The sequence below is a fragment of the Lygodium microphyllum genome, chromosome 15 (assembly GCF_053477565.2).
Source record: "Lygodium microphyllum isolate KBCC chromosome 15, Lygodium_microphyllum_v1.1.10, whole genome shotgun sequence".
Lineage (NCBI taxonomy): Eukaryota > Viridiplantae > Streptophyta > Polypodiopsida > Schizaeales > Lygodiaceae > Lygodium > Lygodium microphyllum.
The window spans coordinates 135,537,808-135,549,927 of NC_141149.1; the positions used below are offsets into that span (position 1 = coordinate 135,537,808).

The 12,120-nt window shown below is 38.1% G+C and overlaps 1 pseudogene across 1 annotated transcript; it reads right to left on the bottom strand.

Annotated features, from left to right (window-relative positions):
• Positions 1-8,618: 8,618 nt before the first annotated feature.
• Positions 8,619-11,374, bottom strand: LOC148025110 (LOB domain-containing protein 4 pseudogene; annotated as a pseudogene). The gene is made up of 3 exons (XR_015693235.1): positions 10,162-11,374; positions 9,303-9,519; positions 8,619-8,864 (listed from the first exon to the last, which is right to left on the bottom strand). The product of XR_015693235.1 is annotated as an LOB domain-containing protein 4 pseudogene (transcript).
• Between the last annotated feature and the right edge of the window lie 746 nt (positions 11,375-12,120).

The following is a 12,120-nucleotide window of genomic DNA, read 5'->3' on the forward strand; positions in this document are numbered from 1 at the left end:
ACTGATACCAACGCAAATAGTGATGCTGATAACAACGCTAATACTAAATGTTCTATGGCGTCGCTAATAACGACGCTTTTTGTGATGACGAGGGAAAATTTTGTTATTTACATTTTCGTCGCTTTTAACGTCGGTATAATGCTTATATCTTGTAGTGTTTGCACTTTATCTAGCTGGTTTCTAATGAAAAAATGCTTGAACACAATCACTACAACAAAAAGGCTCCATAGACGCGCTTGTAGTCGCAATATTTGAACTGTGTTAAAAAATGTCGGGCACATTTATTACCGCGTCTACTGCTCCGTCTAAAATTTCGCGTCTAGCACACTTATAGTGATAGTTACATGTCCTTATAGACGCGCATATTGACGCGCTATGCAAATATATAATCATATTTATAAAAAAGTGGATATATTCATATTGTGCATCTATACACGCGTGTATATGCGCGTCTAAAAAAACGTTTACTCTGTAAGTTTTTTACGAGAATAGACACACATTTATCCTGCAATTTAGACACGCTGATAGACGCACAAAACTGAGGTGTGAAAAAAAAAACCAGAGTATGCTTTCTGGTTTTTTTCCCCCCATCAACATCAAATTATATGCTTAGGGAAAACAAAGAAAGATTATTTCGAAGATTTTTGTACTGAAAACAAAACAATGTATGTAGAACACGAAATTTCATATATATAGATGAAACGTTTTTACATACTGAGTTCTAGTGCTTGTGACCTCAAGCATGGTCATGGTCAGAAGCACTAGCTGAAAGTAATACATATCAAAAATGAAAACTACAAGCCAAGGGGAGGCATGCATGCATGGGGCTTCTCTATATCTCCTCAGAAGAGGCATCATCATCGCTACCACCACCGCTACCTATGTCGTTGCTGTTGTCGCCACCGCTATTGCTAGTCCCCCCTTCGCTATCCTCAACTGCATCAGGGTTCACCTACACAAAGGATTAAGGTATATAAATACCATTACAAACAATAAACTAGAGTTACATATACTTTTCATGTAAAAAATAAAACATACATCTTCTGGTTGTGAAATCCTCATGGCACGATTATATTGCTCCTCCATGATGAGTCCCTCCTCGTAGAAATGCTACCAAGTGAACGCCTGGTTATGACCTTGATGATAGCCTACCTCTCTAGGAGTAGACATCCTACCAACGATATGATACTATAAAACAATTTGAACATACAACGTATTAGAACACACTACATAATGAAGTAATACTTACAAACTCAGCCTCCCATGACTCCCTGCCACCCGATCCATAATGCAACGATCCCATGGTTGCCATCTGGATACGTCGCGCCTCTGCATGCTGGCGACTTGTCATTTCCTTTGCTGCTCTCTTCTTGGCCTCTTTCCACTCCCTGCGGTGGCAATTGGGTGGTTGGCCATATCCAGGGCGCCCCTGCTCTTGTCTCCGTAGTGACTCCTTGGCGCGCGTCATAAGGTGAGACCTCTTGTTATAAAGCGTGTCTCTCGTCTTTGACCATCCCCAATCATCTGAGAATCGTGAATTCTCGGGATTAGGGTACCTTCTATGTACTGCCCGCAGCACCTCTTACCACAAACTATTTTTTTGGTGCTTGAAGGGAATCATACAATCTTTGTATGTGGCATGCACGACACTCCTCAAGTAGGCTATCACTTCCCTCTCCTCAGAGTCATGCAAGTTACCACCAACATCAGTGACAGAGTAGTACATTTGTGGAGGCTCACCTCTCTCATTTCCTGGTGAGGGTGATCGAGAGCCACCTCCTAGGAAACCCCCATAAAGTCCTCGACCTCCTCATCCTCTCGCACGACTCTCCCTCCTCCCTCGACGGGCACTACCCTCTACTTCACTTGATGCACGTGCTTCTACAGATACACGTGCTTCGACCGATCCATGTACTTCAATTGATCCCTGTGCATCAGCTGATCTGTGTGTATGCATAGTGCGTGGAGTACCTGTTAGTAGAGGTGTGCCAAGGTTTGGTGTTCGTGCGGCACTGCTAGGCAAAGATGTGATAGGTGTCCCAGACATCACACCGAAAACCTCCTCTGCAGTTGGAGGGCGACCAAGATAATTGGTCATCTCCCCCATGAATTGCTCTTTGTTTGGAAAACCCAAAAAATCTACTAACACCTCTAGAAAACTCCACTAAGGTGTTGTTCATGTGTTCCAACTCAGGATTAGTGCTGGAAGATCCAGGATTCCACATCTACACAAGAAAAATCATATTACCCTGTGTAGATAAAACATATTACATGCTGCGTCTATATCTGCATCTCTGTGTGTATCTGTCAGTGCGTCTATTTCCGCGTCTATACCTATATCTACACTGTCATCTGGACGCGCTAATAGACGCGCACAGAAGGACCATTTTTTTCAAACTTGGTTAAAAAATGTGCAAAAAAACCTCCATAAATGACAGTCTATAGCATGTAAAGAGAGAGAGAGAGAGACAAACAAACAGAGAAAGCAAACAAGATTGAGAGAGAGAAGAAGAACTCACCATCTTTGCTTGTTCCGACGGGTGGCGCTAGGTTGCAAGCTCCTTGTCCTCCTTCTCCCTTCCCTTGGTAAGTTGCTTGAATCTTCTTCTCTTCCTTGCTGTTTGGCTCTTGTTCTTTACTCTTTGGCTCTTCCTTCCTCCTATCCTCTTTTTACTCTTAGTTCCTTCCCTCATTGTCTTCATAAAGTGATAGATAGACATGATTAGTGATGTCGAGCTCGAACTGTAGAAAACACGTAAAAAACGCAGGAAAGCACTGGTTTAAAAAGAAAGCCACAACTTTTTTCAAAGTTTTTTAATATTTGCGTAGCGCGTCTGTAGGCACGTGTAATTGCGCGTGTATATGCGCAAATAATACTTATTACACACGCTGACAGACATGCAGTAACAATTAAACTGATTAGATGCTAGCTTTTGGTTGTTTTTGGATCAACATGACATGACTTTCCTAGTCTTTGAATATCAAAATGTTTGCCTCCATGTTGTAAGTATCAATGCATGCATTTAGGGAATATGACATATATACCAAATGAAATCACCAAATGCATGCATAATCCAAAGACAAACTATGAAGAATCATATAAATCTTCATGTATCAAAATAAAACAATTCTAGAGCTATGATCCAAACTATGAATATGCATAAATTGAGGCACAAACTTCTTGTTGATATAAACTATGATCACAATCTTAAAGCTTAAAAAGTTTTAAATGTAATTAAAACACCTTCATAGCTTGAACTAGACTATGTTCATAGCTTGAACTACACTATGTTCATACACAAAGTTATTCTTGATTTTGAAGACTAATCATCGTGGTCATATAGAAAATCTTGAGATAAGAGATGGTACACTAGCAAATCAATTGACCTATGTGGTGAAATATATAACAAAGCTTGAGGATAAGAGATAACACATTGGCAAGTTAATTGGCACATATGTGGTGACTTACTAGACCATCCTTTTCCTTTCAATTGCATGCAAGTATCAATAGATGGATAAAGCACAAATGGTTTTTAGCTAGAGAGAGATAATGCAATGAAGGTGTATACGAAAGAGATAGAGAAATGCATATTATCAATCAATCAATCAAAGATATGTACATGAAGTGACTTGATATAGTAATTAGAGTATCGTCATTTTTAGGATGCTCCATTGACTTTTGCAAGTTCCCATAACCTTGAAGTAGATAGCCAACCACACTGTCCATGGAAGAAAAACTTGACCTCATCAAATTAACCAAGTTAATTTACTTATACATTTCATAGATAAGAGATTTGTAGTTGGCTTGTTGGTATTGCAAAGTATCCTTACAGTGATCTATTTTAGTCACCAACAAGTGGACACACTAGCTAAAGATGATGAAAAGAGGACATGTGCACATTGGCTACATGTGGTCCACCTTATCTAAAATTATATGTGAGCTATAAGTGAACCTTGACATGATTGGAATAGCTTGCACATGCACAAGCCAACTGATTTAAATCAATCTACTCATGCTATGAATTGGCATGCATGTCTTGCTTTTTCTTTGATTGTATTGATTGTGATGTATATTCCTCGAGAATAATGAGAATCAAGGGACTACCCTAAAAAGTGAGGGTACTCCCTTGAATCACCGATTAAGCTTTGATCTATAAGTTTATGCATCGCTAGGTTAAGTGCACAACAAATGAGACATGTGAGTGTATTGATCAGTTTTCTCTCTCTCTCTCTCTCTCTCTCTATATATATATATATATATATATATATATATATATATATTTCACATGCACAAGTCAACCTTTGATCTATAAGTTTTAGCCATGGCTAGGTTAAGTGCACAACTGACATGTGCATGTATTGATCACTTCTCTCTCTCTCTCTATTGCACATGCACAAGTCAATTTATTTGCATCATTCTACTTATGCTATGAATTGGCATGCATGTTTTGCTTTTGCTTTGATTGTATTGATTGTGCTGCATATTTGTTGAGACTAATGAGAGTCAAGGGACTACCCTAAAAAGTTAGGATACCCTCTTAAATCACCAACTAACCTTTGATCTATAAGTTTATGCATGGCTAGGTTAAGTGCACAACAGATGTGACATGTGCATGTATCAATCACTTCTGTGTGTGTGTGTGTGTGTCTCTCCCTCCCTCCCTCCCTCCCTCTCTATTGCACATGCATAAGTCAACCTTTGATCTATAAGTTCGGCATGGCTAGGTTAAGTGCACAATAGAGAGATGGATGTATATAGGGCATGAAATCACATATATATAATTAGCTTTGAATGATTGGATGTATATTTGTAATACTCAGAAAGAAGTAAAGTTGGTAATGTATTCAAACAAATACTAGTTGTTAAGAGGTTTGGTCATATTTAGGGACTTTATGAGAAATGAAAAATATGTGCGTTTATTTTCGCATCTATAGGCGTGTTTATAAACGCGGATATATAGACGCGTTCTATATACTAGCATAAATAGACGCACTGATACACTCGCTTATAAATGAGCCCGCTTTTTCGCGTGTACAGTGCGCGTCTATAGGGCCTTTCTCTTGTAGTGAATGGTCATCCACACTTGCATTGAGCATAACATGATATCAAACCTGGACGCATTGCAATTGTTTTCCATATGTTAATCTACGTGGACTGTGTAAGAAAACCCAAGTTGTAGGGTAGATGAATGGTTTTTTGGGGCAAGCTTGGTAAGGAAATATCAAATATCATGGAACATTTGAAATAAATAAGTGTGGAGTGTGTTCATATGTGCTTTATGTTAGAGCAGCGCATCTTGAGGCCAATCCCCAAGGTGTAGGAGAGCTGCAGTGGGGCCACAACATTTAGCTAGAGGGGTGTCTCCTTTATATTTGTATTATGTTGGTGTACTACACTGAGATATGTGGGGTCTCCCTCTAAGGAGTAAAAAATGGCAATTGTTGGACTACGTTCCACTATAAACGCAATATCTACATTAGCAATTAGGACAGTGTGTCCTTAGACGCTCTTGGCCGTGAGGCCGTGTGGGGTTGTCTCAAGAGTGTTAGAGGTCTAGCTAGTGCTTAGAGAGCCAGTGTTGGGCCCGTTTTAGGTCGGGACAATCGTGGCTATGGAGGATCGAGCTTGGAGGTGGATGCTTGAGGATGCTTAAGCTTGCATCACGAATCGTGGAGCTACCGGAGTGCTTGAGGAAGGAGGTAAATCATTCGATGATCAAGGTAAGCTCACTACACCTCGATAGGATCGAAGGTACGTCGGTTAGGTGAGAGAGAGTCATAGGTGCTCTCTTGAAACACTTGAAGTAAGCAGTTTGTGGGTCTTGGCAGTTGAGCGTAAGCTCCCTCTACACACACACACACACACACACACAGTCTCTCTCTCTCTTTCTCCTTTGTTCAAACCTCCATTGCTTAGTTAATGTAAATTGAAGGTTAAAAAAATACTTGATTTCACTTTTTATGTTGTAAGAACGGAGATTAATAATCTCAATACTTGTATATCTTTCATGCTACATGATTTAAGGATATTGTGAGCATTGGTACTAGTTGATGTTTCCTTTCATTATACCCAGTGGGAGTTTGCTTGCACCTTTGAAACTTTTCCTTCGCAATGTTCTTATCCTTCTCCATTTTCTCTAGAAGCGATTTCAATGCACTCCTCTAAGGTCAAATGTCTTTACACATTCTCATATACCATCTCTTATTGCTCCTCTTGTGCACTTTATTTTACTGGCCTTGCAAGGCTTTTTGTAACACAATATTTAAAGAACCTTGGAATTATAAGGAAGGTTAATGTGTTATATAACATTGATTGATAATATTGATATATATAAATATTACCAGCTAATCGTTTGCAATAATCTTATAGACCTTTTTCACCATTCTCAACAAAAGTGAGCAATGAATAAATGAATTTAAAAAATAATTTTAGACTAGTGTGAGGATCATTTGGATACAATGAATTATCTATCCAAATATTAATATTTTTCTTTCTATATGATAGAGTAATGTATGTATATGATCCATGCTTGCTATAAGGGGCCTTTGTAATAACACTCATCCTCCATAATAACATGGAAATTCGATTTTTTAAATTGGTTGCTTGTCATTAAGTAGTTTTATTGCAAAATACAAAGTAGAAGGAAAAATGTTGTAGATTGATTTTTTCTATGTAAGAATGATTCAAAAGGATGAGCGCGTAAAATAGAGCATGAAAAATGCTTAGATGAACACATAATTTGGTTAGGCACCATTAGAAATGGGAAAAAATACTTTTTGAGAGAGGTCTCACTTTTTTGGGGTCAAAATTAATGCACCCTATTGATGTGGCACTTAGAAGTAAGAGTATCGAAGGCACTGTATGTGGGTTTAAAAAATGAAAATTGATTTGGATGTAATTTAAGGAAAAAAATTATGTAAAAGTGAACATTACAACTTGCAATATGATTGGGAATGTTCCATCAAGAAAAAGAAATATTAATTGTGAAAATTTTGAAGTCATTTTTTGTGGCATAACTTATTGATATAGCACTTTTGAAAGAGTAATGTACCCCATCTTAGAGGATGGAAAAGGCTAGTTATCAAGGTGAAAAGAAATCTTTGTGCATTAGCCTACGAGTGTGTCTCACGAATCCATTATCAATTGGACGGCAGGGCGGGGAGCCAAAAATCCCCTTCTTTCTAGGTGGGATCCACCTCAAAAACGTAAGAGAGAACAAATAGCATGGGGAAAAAAAAATCCATGGACTAATCTAAGATAACATTTCCTAAACAAAATTTTACAAGGCTCTTTTTGAGTAGAAGAATCTTTGCTTTGAAGTGATATAAATTACGATTGTCAAAAAAAAAACAATCATTAATTGACAATGCACACATAATTTTGTTATATTTCCATGTTCCAAATGTCATAAACATCTACTAAAAAAGTGAACGTATTACACCTAGTTTCTTAATAAAAAAATGTGTTTTTGGTCACAACTATAGTGGGATTTGCATTGTATTGTATTGTATTGTATTGTGGGATTTGTATTGTTTTGCATCCAATGTATTTCGTCACAACTACAGTGGGGTTTATACTGTAGAAGCAAGCATTTAAATCCACAAGCAAGCATTTAAATCCACAATCAAAAGCACATTTATACTACATATTAGTAGTCTTACCTAATTGGCCTATAGATTCTACATGCAACTACATTTTCATTAAAAAACAATCTAAAACCTAAAAAATAACAAAAATAAAAACTAAAAACTATGGATTATTAAAACAAAGAAAGATAGTTTGAGAAATAATTTCCTTCAAGCTCTTGAACCTTTGTTAAATTCAACAACCCCTTCATAGAATAATTTTTTCGAGGTGGATAAAATCACTCAACATAGTTTTTACTTGTGAAAAGTTTTCAAAGGGGTTGTTTATATGAAAGTAGGCCTTCAATGTTATTAAGAAGGCTTAATGATACCATGTAAAAAGTAAGTTCTACTTGAATGAAAAATTTAAACGAGGCATTCAACAAACTTGATCTCAATTAAAACTTTATTCATTTATTACAATTGATGGGGTACCAACACATGTAGTGTATCAATTATATCTACCTACATATATACATTCTTTATTTATAGGGACATCAAAGGAGCTAAAACTTCAATCATTTAACACAATTGATGGGGTACCAATACATATTGTCTCAATTCTATCTGGCCACACAAAAAGTGCCAACTCACTTTACCCAAATCCATTAACAAACACCATTAGGGTGATTCATTTATTGCAATTGATGGGTTATTGGTACATACAATCTCAATTCTATCTAGCAACACAAAAAGGGCCGACTCACTTCACCCAAATCCATTTACAAAACACCATTGGGGTGAATTTCAACATGTACGTGAGTAGCATAGACTCAAAGACTTACATTCAAATTGCATTTTTATTGTCAATCATGGATGATTACATGAAATGAATTACAACTAAAGGATGGTCCATTGTGCAATAGACTTGAAATGTGAAGTGAATGTCACAATGGCTAACAAGGCTAACAACATGGATATCAACATATTTCCTAATGGACTAGACTAGATCTAAGCTCCAAATAGAATATGTACAAACTAATGCCTTTGATAATTCACAAACTCTAAACCTAAGATTGTGAAAATGTGTAATGGAGATCTTGTTCTCGAACTTGGAAAACATGGTGCTACTACAATACAACCTAGTGTTTTCTATTAAGAAGTATGCAATGAACAATTTGATAAGCTACCATATTGACTCTTACATAATGGGATCTTAGATTTGCAATGTTGATGATACATTCCCCAAGTTCAGATGATCCAATGGTCGTGAATCTCCAATAGATGTAGACTCCGCACTATATTAAAATCAAAATAGGCATAACAAAAGAGATTTAGTATAAGACTGGATACTCAGCCCATAAAGTACTTGTTGCCATCTTCAAATTGCCTACTAAAATGCCAAAAGTCCATAAAACAAAAGTGGTTACAAAGTCGTGCAACGGGTACACAAACATCGTACATTTAGACTAGAGATGACAAAAGAAGATTCAATACACGAAAAGCAACATAGTAAACATAGTATCCATATCACAACACCAAACTAAAATTCACAACAGAGACTAGAGATCACATCATGTACTGAAAATGCCAAATAGAAATGCCACAATCAAAGTGCACAGTGTAGCCTGGGACGAAAAAGAAAACATTGATGCTTCCAACAGTAGTTGCATATTCCAAATAAAGGACAATTTACAGTTCTAGATTTCATCATGAAGGCAATCGGTTATTAGTACCTGGACTCATAAGCTTGATCACTTGAGCCACCTTCTTGGTAGATGCTTAATCGTTTAGGTTCGTCATAATCCAGCAACCGTGTATCAAAGCTTGGTTTGACGTCAATAGATGGTTTATACTGCAAACTAATTGGTGGTGATCCCATCCCTCCTTGTGGTGGTAAGAGAGAGTGAGGAGAAGCTGCCATGTACTGATACAACCAGCTGGGGACGCCACCTGCATATAATACAACGTCAAATTACCAATATTAGACGATAGTAACCTCTGATCAAGTGATCACCGGCATAAAAAGAGATGTTATTCTTTATTGGTATAAGTAATCGGCATAGAAAGAGAGATTATCCTTCAAGTGATGAAGAAAGAATGACATCTCTTCAATAGCCAAGACTTAAATGATCGAGAAAGAATGTGTTGCAGATGGATCATGTTTGTCGAGAATGAATCTGTTGCAGATAGATCATGTTTCTCGAGAATAAATCTGTTGCAGATAGATCATCCTCTTTTACGATATCATCAAATTATCAGATACTATGAGAGGAGCTTTGCAGCTGATCATCAGATAAAGGGTCGGTAAATTAGGTTATATCAGAACTCAATCTACGTGCCCAGTATATGAATGACAATGGCTTCGGTGGCTACAAGACAGAAAATGGACACGCAGTACTCGTTTCTTTTGTTTTCATTAGACTCCCCATACACACGACACACGTGTTACTAAATGGTATCATAAAGCACCACAAATGCATGAATTTTCAAAATATAGCCGCTAGCATGGAGGCAATCAAAAGCAGAGACACGATCAGTCATATATAAACGCAACCTAGTGATCACTACGAGTTTGATCATAAGATGTTTTACCTGATGGAGTCGTCGGCTGATTAGGGTGGGATCCATAGCCAAGCATATTATTCTGAGCATGGTGCTGATTAGTAAAATAGTAATTAGCCAGGCTTTGCTGCTGTTGCTGCTGCTCCAGTATGTGGACTTGGCTCCTCACAAGGTCTAGCTCTTCCCTTAGTATCTCAACCTGGCTCTGGAGGAGCGTGATCACCCCATAACAGCCGTTGACAGGGTCCCGATCCCGTGCATCCGCCTCATACAAGATCGACTTCATTGCATCGTTCCTCTTCGATGGATCGGCCACTTGCTTGAGGATGCGCAGCGTGTTGCTGACACCGTAGAGCCTGTGCACATTGAGGAATTGCTTTGGCTGATCAGGAGGGAAGTATGGTGCAAGGGGGCATTCTGGGGAGCATTTCCTTCTCTGGAACTTACAGGCTGCACAGGCCTGGGCTGTCCCTGTATTTCCTGTCATCTTGTATCCCCCTCAAAACCTGATTAGCGTCTACAATATTGCAAACCCTAACTCCGATCCTCCTCAAATGTTTGGGAATATCGTAACCCTAATCTCAGCTTCTATGCACCGCAGAGGCAATCCACAGAGCCATTCCGGGACATAGTCGACAGGCATGCACTCGACAAACCCTAAATTTGAAGATAGCAGGGAGAGCTTTTGACAGACATGCACTGCAACAAACCCTAGCCTTTGAAGATAACAGGATTTAATACCCAAAGCTTTCCAATCCCTGGAAAAGGGAGCTGATGATCTGAATCTCCTTAGTGACAACAGCCTATATCAATGGGATTGCCTTGAAGTTAACAGAAAATGACCAAAATCTCTCCAAGCCCCACGGATATAGGAATTGCTTTGAAGGTTCTAAGAGGCAGCAACCTATCAATGGCCGGATGATGAAACCTTGGATAATCTCTTGAATTGGATGGACAAGAAGAAAACCTCTGCACTCAAAATGTAAATAACAACAGCAGGAAGCATCACCAGAAAATGGATTTAATATGTGCAGAATAAGATGACGAACCCAATAAGGATAGTCAGACCAGAATGAGTTGCTTCATAACTTGTTGAATAATGGCACGATTAGGGAAGAGAAGACCCAGGACAGAACTGTATACAGCTTGCTAAGCTGAGGGAAGAACCAATGAAAAGCTGCAGTGAGCAAGTCTTGAAAAGATGGAGGCTCGCCTTGAAACCAAGATATGATCATTGAATAGAGATTAGACATCCTTAAAGAGAGATACCATACCGCCCGAATATACAGAACACTAAACAAATGAGAGAAACCCTATCGATTCACACTGACGCACTATTTAGAATCCATGCACACCAACATGATTTTAAAAATCCAGAAATTCGAGTAATTATTGTTGTTATTATTATTATAACGACAATAAAGGCTTGGGACGACAGCATCAGGCATATTATTTACTTATCGAGGAAAAAAGGCCCTAATTGTTATATTATCGTGTTTAACGATTAGTTAATCATCAAGAGTGAAGGTGGTCAAAGTAGATTATGTGGGTATGATAAAATAGTTACAAGTAAGTAAACAGAAACACGATACTTATAAGGGCGCTATCAGTCATTGAGGACCAGTCGACACACGTCAGAGCTGATTTACAGGGTTACTAAACTGGGCGTCGACGAATACGCTTGGCAGCGCATACAAAGTCTCACACGCGGGTAAGCTGGGTTTGGAATCATTTTCAAAACAACTCCATTAATTACTTCCGACAACTCCGAGTTTGCGTCGTAACTAATTAACCTTAATCACATTATTAGCACCTCAGTCAAACCTCCTGTTACTCAATCGGCGTATTTTATGAGATAAATCTTAATCATAGGATTACCAGCATACTCAAACCTACTATACCCAATCGGCCTATTATTATTATTATTATTATTATTAGATAATTATTAGATCAGATTAATGTAACTGCTGATAATCTTAATCACATAAT